This window comes from Sciurus carolinensis, chromosome 2, assembly GCF_902686445.1.
Source record: "Sciurus carolinensis chromosome 2, mSciCar1.2, whole genome shotgun sequence".
Taxonomy (NCBI): Eukaryota; Metazoa; Chordata; class Mammalia; order Rodentia; family Sciuridae; genus Sciurus; species Sciurus carolinensis.
Window position 1 is genome coordinate 105,796,285 of NC_062214.1, and position 8,299 is coordinate 105,804,583.

Below are 8,299 nucleotides of genomic sequence, written 5' to 3' on the forward strand. Positions count from 1 at the left end.
TTGTCACCAGTTCCTGTGTACCTTTAGCAAGTATTAGAGCTTGAGTAAAAAGAGTGACATTCTCAAGGGTAAATGACACTTGCCCAGGTCTACAGTGAAGAAGGATCCACTTTTCACACTTTGAGAATCCCTTCCATTTTCTCAAAGGTGAAAGAATTCAGGCAGCAAAAGGAAGGGCTATACAGATCAATACCATAAGTGTTTATAACTCTAAAAGCATTTCCTAGTTATAAGAGGTTAGTAGGTCTAAATGGTTATGCTGTTTGGTAACACATGACTTATTTATTTCTTTATGCATAAATACCACAGTGAAAAATCTGGTGGTATTCTAAGTTTTTGTAAAATCACATTTTAAACTTTTCTTCCATTTCATTTATGCCCCCAATAACACCTCCAAGATATGGAATAGCACTGTAGTCACTATGCAGTGACTTCATGCCCTGATAGCAGTTTCACAGGAAATAAGCAGACAATACTGGAGAAAAACTGTGTCCTTGAAGGTACCAAGAGGAAACAGTCCTCTCTAGAGGCACTCTGTAAAGGAAGAGGGGCTTCTAGCATGTCAGGGTCAAATCTTCACTTCCGAATTTTTCCAGCAGGTTGGGAAGATTCTCTTTATGCTCACAGTGGATAAAGTGTCCTAGATTTCCTCTGGCAGGGAGATTTGGGTAGCCCTCCATTCCCACTCCAAAGCCACATGTTTCCTTTGCCAGTTGCTTTGGGAAAAAGTACATGGTTGGCTCTCTAAAGGCTGGAGAATTCACACAAAGTTAAGTGAATACGCTTATTTTCAGTCTGTGAGGCTGGATGTATTGATTTAGATCAAAGCTTCAGCCGCATGTCCTCATAACTCATGGGGGGACTGAGAGAGAATGGGTGCCATACTTCATGCTCCATGGCTGTCACTGTGAAAAATATTTATGACGATATGGGCTTTATAATATTAAAATATAAAATTATAATACTATAATAATAATAATAGACATTAATATCTTCCATAAAAGTCTATTATAATTTTATGGAATCATACTATGTATTTTTGTTAACATTTATACTAAACATGTTACTTTGCATTCAGAATAATTCTACATTTATGTGTACAGGTATATTTTAAACATATTTAAATAAACGTGTGTATATGTGTGTGTGTATCCACAGACATGTATATAAAGCTGACATTGTATAAACCAAATTGCTAGTTTCTCAGGGCACACTGAAGGGGATTCTCTCATTCAGCTGACCAATTTTTTGAAGCACAATGTGCTGTCCTGAGAGTATTCATTCTTCTGTGGAGAATGTCCAAATGACAGCCAGGATGACTTCTGAGGTTTCTGGGAAAGCTACACAGAAAGGGGCAATGGCTCTTTCCATATTTCTGAACACGTGCAAATTCCCTTGCCTACACTTTGCTTACTTCCCCATTTCTGTGTTTGCTTCCAGAAGGGAGAGGGCCAAGAAAGAGTTGAATTTGTTCCAAAGGGAGGTGTTTCTGGCAGGTGTGAGGATTTTAAGATAATAAAAACATGTAGCAACCAGCAGTCCCCTCAGCTGAGCAGCAGCTGCCGCTCCACGCTGCCTACTAAAGCCGGCTTTGGAAGTATTCTTGGCTCCAGAAACTGAATGGACCCACTTCTGTGTTTCCAACCATTTGATCTTCTCACCACTTAGCCCATCACTGGGGATTCCCAACTACTAAATCAGGAAAGTTTGAAAAGCTCTTCATTTCGACACCAATTCCCTTCAACTGTGGTAGGCAGAACACACTGTCTTATCGTTAGCACATCATTTTCCTCAAAGAGCCTGTGGCAAATAAAAAGACAGGAATAAAATGGAATCAAGAGGGAAAAGTGTCAGCAGTTACATATCTAGGCAGAGAAAAAAAGTTTTCACTTCAGAGGTGGGAAATTCCAGAATTTTCTATTTCTGGATTTAACTTAGAACATATGTAGGTGAGAATATGGAGTCATTTTTACTTCTTCTTTATCTAGTTAATTTGGGTGAGAGCCAGAGTGAGCTGAAATTTGACTTCATTTTGATTGCTTTCTTTTAGGCGGGCAAAGGATATGAATAATGTTTCAGACATACATTTTCATATGGCTTTCAGAGGCCTTAGGCCAACATGACCGGTTTTCTAAGATTTCCTTTATGCTCTGTGCACATTTTTGAGCTTCAAACTTAGATTCTACAAGCCTGCTATTTTCAAGTACAGATAACATGATTGAAACAAATCTCTATTAAAGAAGAACAAAGATGGATGAACACATTTTCTTCCATTTTATTGGGACTTGCCAAATGTTGAAAGTTAGAAAAAAAATAGATAAAAGTCAAAGAAACAGGAGCTGTGCTGGAATAGTTGATGTTTAAAAACAAAACAAAACAAAACCCTAATCCTACCTAAGCTATTTCACAAAAATTACTAGTAAAGTTGGAAAGTAAGACATTTTTGTCTGCAGCAAGATCTTTCTCAAGTTTTGGGTTATATAAAGCTGAGCAGTAGCCCACAACGATTTCCCTGCCATCAGTGGAAATACTGTTGTTGCTAGGTTGTCTGGGAGGATATGAGGGGCTTATGTGGTATGAAGATTTGGGCACTGTATTTTTATCATTTCCCTCACTGAATTTTAAAACTAGCTTGATTTCCCAGTCATATACATCAGGTTCCTCTAGAAACAATCTTCCCAACAAGTGTTTACATATGTATAATTTGATTTAATGTAAAAATAGCATCCTTTCACAAGTCCACATAAAGTCAGAGGTATTTGTGTAGATGTTTTTGTAAGCAGTGATCCCATCATTGACTGGCCCCACAGCAGGATGTGCCAGGAACAGATTATTTCTGTCAGCTAGAATGTTTTCTCTTGATGCACAAGTACTAGACAGAACTGGGTTGGAACATGGTGTGATGGGGTCAAGGTCACAGGCTGGATACCAATTAGCTTTGCACTGGGGATCCAAGTGTGTCCTCAGGGCGCAGATGCTCCTGTTCATCTGACTGGGAACTACATATGGTTGATCTCAAGGGAAATCTGAGTGTGAAGAATCTAGCATGATCAGCCACGTCCACTGAGAAACCCACCAAGTGCACGTGTTTCTTCTTCATGGTCACAGGCACTGGTTATTTGTCCAAAAAGTAAAGGACTGGAAGGTCACAGGAGAACTTCTCTCAGTTCCATGGCTTTATTTCCCAGGTCATCCACATTGGGATTTTTAAGTCAAGGTTTGATTGTAATCTGCAATGTTGTTCTGCACTTAGATAATTCTATTTTAAACTATTTAGATATCTAATTACCTAGAGGTATATACCCACATCTGTTCAATATGGGTTAATTGGCTACATTTTATTCGGTAGACAAGGTAGTGCAATAAAAAGAAACTCACTTTTGGAGTCAGACACATTTAAATTAGAGTTTTGATGCCATACTATTCTCCAGTTGTAGAATCTTCAAAAAGGTAAATAATTTACTGAACTTCAGTTTCTCAAACTATGAAAAGGGGGTGTGTTGGACACCAGAGTTTTCCCACTTGGTCCTGGTGATACTATGAATTCCTCCTTGTCTTTTCTTATACTCTTTTCACTTCCCTTATTTTAGAATTTGATGTTTCCTTGAGTGAAAACTGCCTAAACCAGCTAATAACAACTTGGAAACCTTCCCTTCACCCGCAGCGGGGCTAACTCCAATCTCCCAACCCGCACCAACCATGCTGTATAGCGTCAGGGTTGAGGCCCTCAGGCAGCACTCAGCCTACACTGCACTTGTTACCTTAAGTGGTACCCAGCTTTCTCAAAATTTGAACTGGAACAAGACAGGATGTCCTCAGATGTTCTTTCCAAGGCTCCTTTGGCTCATTCTGTCCTCAGAATGGCAGAAGGCAATCTTTTTACTCTCCTAGTCCTTTTATAAAATCTGAGGGTACTAGGAGTCTATATCAAAAATTGATCATATTTAGTTGAACCTTAGAAGCTTAGGTTTAGAGTAATCTCTTCATGGACACGCAAAGTAACAGACTATATAATTCAGTCCAGAAACTGACAAATTGGGAACACATGTTGATATTCCAAGCAATTAGTTATGAATGAGAAGAAAGTGTGATAGCTCACCACTGCCCTGTGGTAAGGTTCATGTAACCTGATTAGGCATTATAGCCTAAGGGATGTGTCTTCCAGGACAGACTGCTAACATTCTAAGTTATTGATCATCAGATCCAGAATAGGTATTGGTAAAGTGCAAATCAATACGTGTCCACTGTATTCAACCAGTGATGGATAACTTAGCAGCCTACTTTAATTTACCTTAATTTGCAATTCAATTGGTTATACATTTTCCCCCAAAGTGTTAATCAATTTTCAATCAAAGCAGATTGAAGAGTCACCCTGGGTCCCTTCAGAATCCTAAAGCATTATTTATTTTGAAAATAAAACTGAACTCTTTGGTATATATCTACATTTTCTTGGCAAGGTATAAGCTATAGATTTCTTGGTTTACTGACCCACTTGTACAATTAAAGGACCACTTCCTCTTCCCTCACCCTATGCTGTCTTGCAAAGAAACCAATTTATGTACAGTAATGTCCTATTATGGCAGCTATAGATACATCTGTACTGTTAATGACAACTTGTCCTCCAGGTTTAGATTTTTTTCATACAGTTATCTTTAAAAAGTATTTGTCCACTTATTGATCACTACAAACATTCAGCACACTTAAAAGATTACTGATCTAAATTCTTAAAAATACTTGCTTTAGGCTACTGCTCTATTGAAGTCGCTCCCTCCCAAAATATAAGTCCCCCTGTCCATACATTCCTCTCTGTCTTTAATCCTTCTGATTTCCCCTAAAGATGTTGTCTGTGTTCCCACAGCAACATATAGGAGAAACCCATCCTGCTCTGTGTTTCCAGAGTCCTACATATCTAGAAGGCATCTTTGTTCCTTTCTCAATCACAGATTATCTACCCTGAGTTCCATTTTCCTAGGACTTTTTAAATAATAAGTACTAATCTGAACGTTTGACCTTAGAAGTTAAGGGCTACAATAGCCTAATATACAAATACTTCCACATTTAAAAATATAAGCTCTATAAAAAAAATGGACTGTGATGTCTTTAAACTTATGTTAGAGTTCTAAGTTTCCAGCATAGTTCCTGAAAAATAGTAAATACTCAATTTTGACACAGTGATACATGTTCAAAAGTTATTTGTTGAATAGATGCTAAAGACATGTATTTACATTGTAACACGCGTGCCAGTTTTTTTTTCAGTGTCTACAATCAATTTTATTTCAATATAAACTAAACACATACCATTTAGAAAATACCAAGAAAATTTATGTAGAAGAGTTGATACTGTTGCATTTGGATAAAGCTGGCAAGTTCTTGCTACTAGCATAGTCCAGAAAATACCACTGAGGAAACCTAATATATTGGAATAGATGTTATGGTATTTGGCCCACAGTTTGACAGCTCTCAGAGTTAACCTGAAGTTGTCAATGTTTGGTACTAGGTGTAAAATTTCATCAGTTATCCTGCAACCATTAAGACTTCTTATTCATCTTATATCTAAATTTTTAAGCAGACTGTCATCTCGTAGGTCCAAATCTTCTGGAATAGTCTGCAGTGCTAATCTTGCAAACAAAATATCAATCTCTATCCCATCAAAACAGAGTTTGATAACTGGTACAAATGCCTCTTCAACAGCTCTTAAATCTTTAACTTCTTCTTGTAATTTCAATTTATCATAGAACGAGGTGAAAAAGTCACTTCGATCAACACGTCTTACACACAATGCATCAATATCAGCACCTTTTGCATGTACTCCTAATCTGTAAGATCCAAATGTCAAAATTTTTCCTCCCACATTTTCAATTACAGATTGTGGAAGATTCTTACTTTTACTGATTTCTCATATCCACTTTTTCACCAAGGTATTTAATTTTCCCAAAATTAAAATCCTGCGCTGCAGCTCCTCTTCCTCTTCAAAAACCCCAAAGGGCTTCAGAGTCTCAATTAGTTAAAAAAATTTTTTAGATGTTGATGAACCTTTATTTTATTCCTTTATTTATATGTGGTACTGAGAATGGTTGTACTGAGTCACAACCCCAACCTAAGCTTGTCAGTTTTAATGCAAAACTGTTAAATGTTTGGGATTGGGGTACTTCAGAAGCTATGCTGAATGCCACATACTATTGGTTGGCTGATTCACTAAAGGTAAGCCAATAAACTTAATTTCACAAAAATAGAGTTTTATATATACTATCTGGGTACTATGTTTTTCATATAGTTATCTTTAATAGGCATTGAAACATTATAATTGAATTTAAAATATTTAACCTTGAGCCTATATTCTTTAGTTTGGTTTATTTTTATGATAAAAACGAACTGAACTTACTTGTCTATATACTAGAGATGAAAAGGGAAGCTTCAGATCAATGGCAAAGATTTGGGAATATTGCAAAGCAAGCCTACATCCCTGACTATGGTTTCACTTGAAAAGTTCATTCTTCTGGTCTGGTAAATTCTTCATTTCCTGATCTCTAATACCCACATTTTTAGCTTTATTTTCATTTGCCTGGAAGAAGGATTTGCCCCCAATTCAGTACCATGAAGGTACCCAGAATCAGTTTTAATAAGTTAACACCTTGTCATAGAATCACAGGACTGAAATAACCCTCTACCTAGTCATAGAACTTCAGAGCTGGAAGGAAACACTCCAGCTACCTAGGCCAGAGTCTTGAGTGGAAAATAGATTTGTCTTAATAATTAGCTGAAGATGGCATAGTAAGTTTAAACTAATATTTAGGCCCTTTAACTCCTATCCCAGAGTTCCTCTGAAGCACTTTAGTCATGAAGTCATTAAACCATTCAAAAGCATTTTTTATTGAACATCTGCACTGTGTTGACACTGTGAAAGCTCTGGTGACACGGGACTAAGGGCACCCAGTGTGCTATGGCCACCCTTGGGGTGCTCAGTCTAATGAGATATTCACACAGATAGATTACAACAGTGTGAAACTCTGAGTCACTGCAGGGACCCCTAGCAAGGCACCTGTACAACAGGGTCAGGAGAGACATCAGAGCTGAACTCCTGTGCTGAGTCCCAGAGCTAACTTGAGGAGACATAGGGAATCACTGTTGAGAAGAACATATGATCTCCTGGGCTTGTTTCCTCCAATGTCACACTAATGCTTTTGTAGCACTGCAGTGATCCACTATATAGTATTGGCTATGACCAGCTAAAGAGACTATGGACTAAAAGGAAAGCTACCATCTCAGAAAAAGTAAGAGTATGGATTTAAGCAAAATAATATTCTACTTTTTGGAACAGATAAGGAGGAAAGTAGGAATGCCAAAGGCTCTATCTTAATAAGATGTTTCAGCCCCCATGTTCCCTGATGACATCACTAGTTTGACCAACCAAGGCAATCACCAGATAAAGCAAGCAGCTTTGCAGGGCTACCATAGAAAGCTACAAGATGAAGACACATTTTTGTGATCTGCTGAAAATAAGCAGAAGCTATGGTATAGAGAAGATCTCAAGGGTGGGATGGGTTGCCAAGTTTAGAAAGCCATGCAAGTTCTACAAGGTTTATACATGCCAGAATACCACAGGCTTGGCTTTTAGTCTAATCAGTTCCTTGTACAAAATATACTTGTCAGTCCGTTGGGTTATTTTGCTTTGGAAAAAAACATTTCTTGAATATTATAGTGAAATTCAGAGGAAAATAGAATATAATATAGGAATTTATTACTGGCTGATGATTATAACCTATCCATAAACTTAGAAGCACCTGCAGTTCAGTTCCATGATTGGCCTTCATGAAGATTTCACTGACTGTCAATGTCTTCATTTTTCTTGTTGTAACAGCAACCTCACTCTGTATGTATGCATATATAACAGTTCTTTAAGGGAATGAGAAAATGTTTCGAAGGGTCTTTTTAAAAATCAAATAAGCAGCTGCAAATGGAGAAATAACCATTCCGACTCTGTTTGGGAAACAGCTCTGATCACTCAGGGTATTCAGAAACTGCACAGGGAACTTATTTAGAACAGCTCTGAATATACCATGAAAACCAGCCCTAAGCTAATTCGTCTGATTGTACTCCTGGCAGCTCTTTTTGGATTGCTAACACGTTGCAGCTGTAAAAATAAAACAAAAACACCCTTGAAATAAGTTAGGTGCATATATGAAAAGCACAGCTGGGCTATTCCCCTAGATCATCTGTAGATATAGGATTCTGCTTCTGAATGGTATTCTGCAAAGGGGAAAGACCATGGCAATCTATGAAAAAAAGCCAGAACTGCAAA

The 8,299-nt window shown here is 37.7% G+C and overlaps 1 pseudogene; it reads right to left on the bottom strand.

Annotated features, from left to right (window-relative positions):
* Positions 1–5,276: 5,276 nt before the first annotated feature.
* LOC124976385 (poly(A) polymerase type 3-like) lies at positions 5,277–6,001 on the bottom strand (annotated as a pseudogene).
* Between the last annotated feature and the right edge of the window lie 2,298 nt (positions 6,002–8,299).